We start from the raw sequence: 7346 nt of genomic DNA, 5'->3' as shown, positions 1-7346 counted from the left end.
ATCGGCGTATTTCGACGTGCTCGCCGGCGACCGTCGCACGAGTACGGCAAAGCGCGTCTGCCGGGGCGAGGTTTGCGTTGCCGACGAAAAAGTGGGAAGCGCCGCTCGGATCTTCGCCGTTTTTGCAGGAGTGAGTGGCGGCCCTCCTGCGAGACCAAGAAGCATCGACTCGCGCACGATATCGGTGTCTTTCGACGTGCCCGCCGGCCACCGCCGCACGAGTACGGCAAACCGCGTATGCCGGGGCGGGGTTGGCGACGCCGACGCAAAAGTGGGAACCGCCACTAGGATGTTCGCCGTTTTTGGCAGAGTGAGTGCTGGCACACCGGCGACGCGAAAGAGCGCGAAAGCGCCCACGAAAGTGGCGTATTTGGACGTGCTTGACGGCGACCGCTGCAGGAGTACGAAAAACCACGTCAGCCGGGGCGAGCGACCCACGGCGGTCTGGGTGCTTATCGCTGCTATTATAGGGGCACCCCGGCAGACGCAGAAAAAAAAAATTTTTTTTCGACCTTCTTTTTTGCTGGTCGAGCTCGGGTAACCCAGGTCGCAATGGGAGCCGCGCACGAAAGCGGCGTCGCGAGACGCGTTCGCGGTCGCTAGTCGCACGAGCTCGGCAACCGCGTCAGCCGGCGCGGAGTTCGGGATGCCGACGGCTAAGTGGGTACCGCTGCTCGGATGTTCGCCGTTTTTGGCCGAGTGAGTGCTGGCACTCCGGCGAAGCGAAACGGGGCCGATTCGGGCACGATATCGGCGTATTTCGACGTGCTCGCCGGCGACCGTCGCACGAGTACGGCAAAGCGCGTCTGCCGGGGCGAGGTTTGCGATGCCGACGAAAAAGTGGGAAGCGCCGCTCGGATCTTCGCCGTTTTTGCAGGAGTGAGTGGCGGCCCTCCTGCGAGACCAAGAAGCATCGACTCGCGCACGATATCGGTGTCTTTCGACGTGCCCGCCGGCCACCGCCGCACGAGTACGGCAAACCGCGTATGCCGGGGCGGGGTTGGCGACGCCGACGCAAAAGTGGGAACCGCCACTAGGATGTTCGCCGTTTTTGGCAGAGTGAGTGCTGGCACTCCGGCGAAGCGAAAGAGCGCGAATGCGCCCACGAAAGTGGCGTGTTTGGACGTGCTTGACGACGACCACCGCAGGAAAACGAAAAACCACGTCAGCCGGGGCGAGCGACCCATGGCGGTCTGGGTGCTTATCGCTGCTATTATAGGGGCACCCCGGCAGACGCAAAAAAAAAAAAAAATTTTTTTCGACATTCTTTCTTGCTCGTCGACCTCGGGTGACCCAGGTCGCAGTGGGAGCCGCGCACGAAAGCGGCGTCGCGAGACGGCTTCGCGGTCGCTAGTCGCACGAGCTCGGCAACCGCGTCTGCCGGGGCGGAGTTCGGGACGCCGACGGCTAAGTGGGAACCGCCGCTCGGATGTTCGCCGTTTGTGGCCGAGTGAGTGCTGGCACTCCGGCGAAGCCAAACGGGGCCGATTCCGGCACGATATCGGCGTCTTTCTACGTGCTCGCCGGCGACCGTCGCACGAGTACGGCAAAGTGCGTCTGCCGGGGCGGGGTTTGCGACGCGTACGCAATAGTGAGAACCGTCGCTCGGATGTTCGTCGTCTTTCGCCGAGCCAGTGCTGGCACTCCGGCGAAGCCGAACGGAGCCGATTCGGGCACGATATCGGCGTCTTTCCACGTGCTCGCCGGCGACCGTCGCACGAGTACGGTAAACCTCGTCTGCCGGGGCGGGGTTTGCGACGCCGACGCAAAAGTGGGAACCGCCGCTCGGATGTTCGCCGTTTTTGGCAGAGTGAGTGCTGGCACTCCGGCGAAGCGAAAGAGCGTGAATGCGCCCACGAAAGTAGCGTATTTGGACGTGCTTGACGGCGACCGCCGCAGGAGTACGAAAAACCACGTCAGCCGGGGCGAGCGACCCACGGCGGTCTGGGTGCTTATCGCTGCTATTATAGGGGCACCCCGGCAGACGCAGAAAGAAAAAAAAAAAAAAATGGGGACATGGCGTGCGTCACCGTGCGGCTTCGCAGCGTTGCCGAAGTCGCCGAGCCCTTCGACTGAGCCGAACGGCGGACAGGGAACGTTGGTCGGCCGTTCTAACCTGTCGGTGCCACGCCGAGACGTCGTTAAGGAAAACCGCGTCGTGGGCCTCTACGACGCCGTCGAGTCGTTGTACGTTTGGTGTCCAGCGTGTCGGCGGCGAGTAGCGGACACGTCGTTCACGACTTCGGTCTTTCGCAGTCGACGCGAACTTGCGGAGAGTCGTGGTGCCTCACGTTTTCGGCAGAAACCGCGGCGGAATTTTCCCGTGCGTGCGCGCACGACCTCGGTGCTGTGCCGTCAGCGTAGTGTTGCACAAACTCGTGGCCTACCCAAGGTGCGGTACGTTTGCGGCCGTATCCTCGGTGGGAATTTCGTGAGTAGGGTCGCAAATTCTACGACCTCGGCGGGTTTGAGAGCGACGTAGACTTGTGGCACGCTCAACGTGCCACACGTTTCGGGGCACACCCGCGGTGAAATTTTCTCGAGTACGCTCGTATTAGTGCCCAAGGAGGTCTGGGTACTTATCGCTGCTATTATGTGGGGGTTCTCGTGAGCGGCGTACGCGAAAGCGACCGGGTGTCTGATATGCGGCGGGCTTCGGCCTCGTCAAGCGTGTCCTCGGGTCTGCTCCAGGGGAATCCACGGCAGTCGTCTGCAGCCTCATCCGCTTGATGCGTTAGGGGCTGGTTGTCGGACGGTGCCGTTTTACCACGATATCGAGGTGTGTTCCGTGTCGTCCTCGGGCGATTCAGATGCGAAAGCGCCGAAGACGCGGGCGTGACCCGTCGTCTGGCGGCTTTGCAGTCTCGGCTCCGTTGCTAGTTCCGGCCGGTCCACCGACAGTGCAGCGGGCTTGGGCAACCCGCACGGCGCGACCGAGTCGATGCAACGAAAAAGAGCGAGCATGAACGTGCTTCTTGCCGCACGGCTCCCACTCGTCTTTCGGGAAGGTTGTGCCGTAGCGAGCTCGAACGCCGTCATCTCGGAGTGCAAAATAAGCGTGTTGGGGCGCCTGAAGGTGGCCTCCGCCGCACACAGACTGCGTCCGGCCCGCCGAAGGCGAGGACGGACGCGCAGTCGAACGATTACCTGGTTGATCCTGCCAGTAATCATATGCTTGTCTCAAAGATTAAGCCATGCATGTCTAAGTACATGCCGAAATAAGGCGAAACCGCGAATGGCTCATTAAATCAGTTATGGTTCCTTAGATCGTTTCTTCCTACTTGGATAACTGTGGCAATTCTAGAGCTAATACATGCAGTGAGCCTGGAGCCCTTTGGGTAACGGGTGCTTTTATTAGACCAAGATCGATCGGGTTTCGGCCCGTATTGTGTGGTGACTCTGGATAACTTTGTGCTGATCGCATGGCCACGAGCCGGCGACGTTTCTTTCAAGTGTCTGCCTTATCAACTTTCGATGGTAGGTTACTTGCTTACCATGGTTGTTACGGGTAACGGAGAATCAGGGTTCGATTCCGGAGAGGGAGCCTGAGAAACGGCTACCACATCCAAGGAAGGCAGCAGGCGCGCAAATTACCCACTCCCGGCACGGGGAGGTAGTGACGAAAAATAACAATACGGGACTCTTTTGAGGCCCCGTAATTGAAATGAGTACACTCTAAATCCTTTAACGAGGATCAATTGGAGGGCAAGTCTGGTGCCAGCAGCCGCGGTAATTCCAGCTCCAATAGCGTATACTAAAGCTGCTGCGGTTAAAAAGCTCGTAGTTGGATCTCAGTTCCAGACGAGTAGTGCATCTACCCGATGCGACGGCTCGGACTGAACATCATGCCGGTTCTTTCTTGGTGCACTTCATTGTGTGCCTCGAGATGGCCGGTGCTTTTACTTTGAAAAAATTAGAGTGCTCAACGCAGGCGAGTCGCCTGAATAAACTTGCATGGAATAATAGAACAAGACCTCGTTTCTGTTCTGTTGGTTTTTGGAATACGAGGTAATGATTAAGAGGGACGGACGGGGGCATTCGTATTGCGGCGCTAGAGGTGAAATTCTTGGACCGTCGCAAGACGAACTACTGCGAAAGCATTTGCCAAGAATGTTTTCATTGATCAAGAACGAAAGTCAGAGGTTCGAAGGCGATCAGATACCGCCCTAGTTCTGACCATAAACGATGCCAACCAGCGATCCGCCTGAGTTACTCAAATGACTCGGCGGGCAGCTTCCGGGAAACCAAAGTATTTGGGTTCCGGGGGAAGTATGGTTGCAAAGCTGAAACTTAAAGGAATTGACGGAAGGGCACCACCAGGAGTGGAGCCTGCGGCTTAATTTGACTCAACACGGGAAAACTTACCCGGCCCGGACACTGGGAGGATTGACAGATTGAGAGCTCTTTCTTGATTCGGTGGATGGTGGTGCATGGCCGTTCTTAGTTGGTGGAGCGATTTGTCTGGTTAATTCCGATAACGAACGAGACTCTAGCCTATTAAATAGGTGCGGGGTTCCCAGCACCTTACAACCTTCTTAGAGAGACAAGCGGCTCCTAGCCGCACGAAACAGAGCAATAACAGGTCTGTGATGCCCTTAGATGTCCGGGGCCGCACGCGCGCTACACTGAAGGAAGCAGCGTGTCTTTATCCCTGTCTGAAAAGACTGGGTAACCCGTGGAACTTCTTTCGTGATTGGGATAGGGGCTTGCAATTGTTCCCCTTGAACGAGGAATTCCCAGTAAGCGCGAGTCATAAGCTCGCGTTGATTACGTCCCTGCCCTTTGTACACACCGCCCGTCGCTACTACCGATTGAATGATTTAGTGAGGTCTTCGGACCGATGTCCGGCGCGGCCTTTCGGTTGCGCCGGTCTGTTGGAAAGATGACCAAACTTGATCATTTAGAGGAAGTAAAAGTCGTAACAAGGTTTCCGTAGGTGAACCTGCGGAAGGATCATTAACGGATTGTGAAGGGTGAGCGCCTCAGCTGCGTCTGCGCCCGACACTTTCTGCCGCTGACCCCGTTTGGACGCGGGGTCGGCTTTTCCCCACGGGGCTGCCTGAATGTGGAGCGGCACCCCGTGACAAATTGTTGCGCCCAGCGGACGCCAACACCGCGACCTTGGACGGTCGGCCAGGTGGCGGACGCGGGTACAAACGGCGCAACGCACTCATAGGTCGGCTTTCGACCCGCCACTGCACCGTGGCTCGAAGCGCTCGAAATGCGCGACCCGACCGCTGCGGGACCGCCTAGTACTGTAAACAGGAGCGGCGGAGCGCGAACGGCGAGTCGTGGTTACGTCGGTAGAAGGCGAGGCTGCGCGTTCCCGAAACGCCAGCCGAGTGCCCTCCCGACCGTTCGAGCGTGCAAGAACGAGACCCGACAATCGCGCGGCGACTGCCAAGTACGAGAGGAACGGCACAAGCGTCGGCGGTCGGTCAAGGAACTGGCGATGTGACGGGTCCGCTGTGCACCAGTGCATACCGTCCCGCCGTCCGCGGCAAGCGCCTCCGCGTCCTCGGGTGACGGAGGCTGCCGGTCGGTTCTTGCAGGCGAGGGATCTCGCTGGCACCGGTTCGCGTTGACGCGCGGCCGGTCATGGCACGGCGATGCGACGGCCGAGGTGCGCAGTACTCGATGGAGGAACCGCACGCTCCGATGACCGTCCCGCCCTCCGCGGCGTATGCGTACCGACCGTAATGGTTGCAGCAGCGCCGGCCGGCTTTTGAATTCGCCACACGAAACACGGTGCGAGATCGCGGTTAGGGGAGCGTCGACGTTGCCAGGCGTTTTGCTTGCTGCCGAGGGAAAGGCGGCACGGCCACGTCGCGCTCGTCGCGATTAGCGGGTCTGCGCGCTTTGGGAAGGTGCCGCAACGACTTGCCGAAAGAGGAAGCACGGAAGAACGAGGGACTTGGACGTCCCGACAATTGAACGCACTTGCGGCCAGGCCCTTGCTGGCTTCGTTCTTCCGCCTCGAGTAGGCTCGTACGCGGCTCCGGCGCCGAAAGGTCCTTGGCACCGACTTCGGTGGACGTGGGAAGTGCCGCGCAAGTACGGCGCGCCTGGCTCCACCTGTTGGCTAAAGTAGGCAGCCGGATCGGCATTTTGGTGTGCGGTGGCAAACCGTGGATGCGAAAAAAGCTTGTGCGATTTCGTGGAACAAAAAGCGGGGGTCCCCCTTTTTATGCGGAGGAGACCGACCCGCCTGCCGTGGTGAACCGCGACGCCACGGTAAAAACGGGAGAGGCTTGTCGATGGGACCGTGCATCCCGCGCTCCACGGAGGCCGGGAGGCGGCCGCCCGAGGAAATGTGTAGCCGTCGAGGCCCGCATCTGCGTGCACTCTTATCCAAATGGGTGTACCGCAGGCATTTTCTGGTTAGGCGGGCCAATGAGAGCGAGCACACAACGATACCTACGGGTCCGGCTTGGAGAACCGGCTTCGACGCCTCCCGAGTATTTATAGAGGGGTGGACCACGAAAGCACTCGCAAGTAGCGAAAGCGAAACGCCGTCCGAAACACACCGTTTGCTCGATTTGCGGCAGCCGAAAAAGGCGCGGCAGAGTTTTGGAGTCCAAGCGTGCGCTGAAAAGCGCCCTTCTTGGCCACTGTTTGGCCGAGTGCCAGAAACGTTTGGTTTTGACTGTACGGAATTGAACAAACACTTTTTCACGACTCTAAGCGGTGGATCACTCGGTTCTCGGGTCGATGAAGAACGCAGCCAGCTGCGAGACTTGGTGTGAATTGCAGGACACACTGAGCACTGATTCTTTGAACGCACATTGCGGCCTTGGGTCTTCCCTTGGCTTCGTCTGTCTGAGGGTCGGATCACATATCAAGAGAGCCTTCGGCGCACAAGGGAACGTGAGCCGTCGACTCGTTTTGACCGCGTCGGCAACACGGACAGCACGCTGAACACCTCACAGCGAGCGCCAACAGCGGCCACTCAAGGGCGAGACGGTGGCGACCGTCGTGCCAGAGCCCAACCGAAACGGGGGCGACCGACTGCATTGAGGATGTGGCACCTCGTTGAGACCGCCGCAGGACTTCGAGTCGGAAGGAAGCCTGCAGGGAAAGTGCGGTCGAGGTTGCGTACTCCTCTCTGCGACCGGGCGCGCAAGAGCTGCGAGAGCCACGGACGCGCAACTTTAACGCACGGTAAACACGAGGAGCGAAAGCCGGCCAGCAAAGCTTCTCCAGCCGTGCGCAAAGTGCGCGAGATCGCAGCCTTGCGTTGCGCTTGTTGCCCTCGAAGTAAGCAGGGTGTCCCGTAGACCGGGCGCTCGAACACGCTGCGGGGCCGTGCCTCCTCCAGGCTTTGCCGCGCGAACAGGGAACGTTCG

General features: G+C 59.4%; 2 non-coding genes across 2 annotated transcripts; both read left to right on the top strand.

The window, feature by feature from the left end:
• Positions 1 to 3144: 3144 nt before the first annotated feature.
• LOC142792838 (small subunit ribosomal RNA) lies at positions 3145 to 4959 on the top strand. Its single transcript, XR_012891249.1, has one exon. It is a non-coding gene; the product is annotated as a small subunit ribosomal RNA (ribosomal RNA).
• Positions 4960 to 6676: 1717 nt separating this feature from the next.
• On the top strand, positions 6677 to 6829 carry LOC142792819 (5.8S ribosomal RNA). The gene has a single exon (XR_012891231.1). It is a non-coding gene; the product is annotated as a 5.8S ribosomal RNA (ribosomal RNA).
• The last annotated feature ends 517 nt before the right edge of the window (positions 6830 to 7346 follow it).

The sequence above is a fragment of the Rhipicephalus microplus genome, unplaced genomic scaffold (assembly GCF_043290135.1).
Source record: "Rhipicephalus microplus isolate Deutch F79 unplaced genomic scaffold, USDA_Rmic scaffold_246, whole genome shotgun sequence".
Lineage (NCBI taxonomy): Eukaryota > Metazoa > Arthropoda > Arachnida > Ixodida > Ixodidae > Rhipicephalus > Rhipicephalus microplus.
This window is presented reverse-complemented; position numbering and strand designations above follow the sequence as displayed.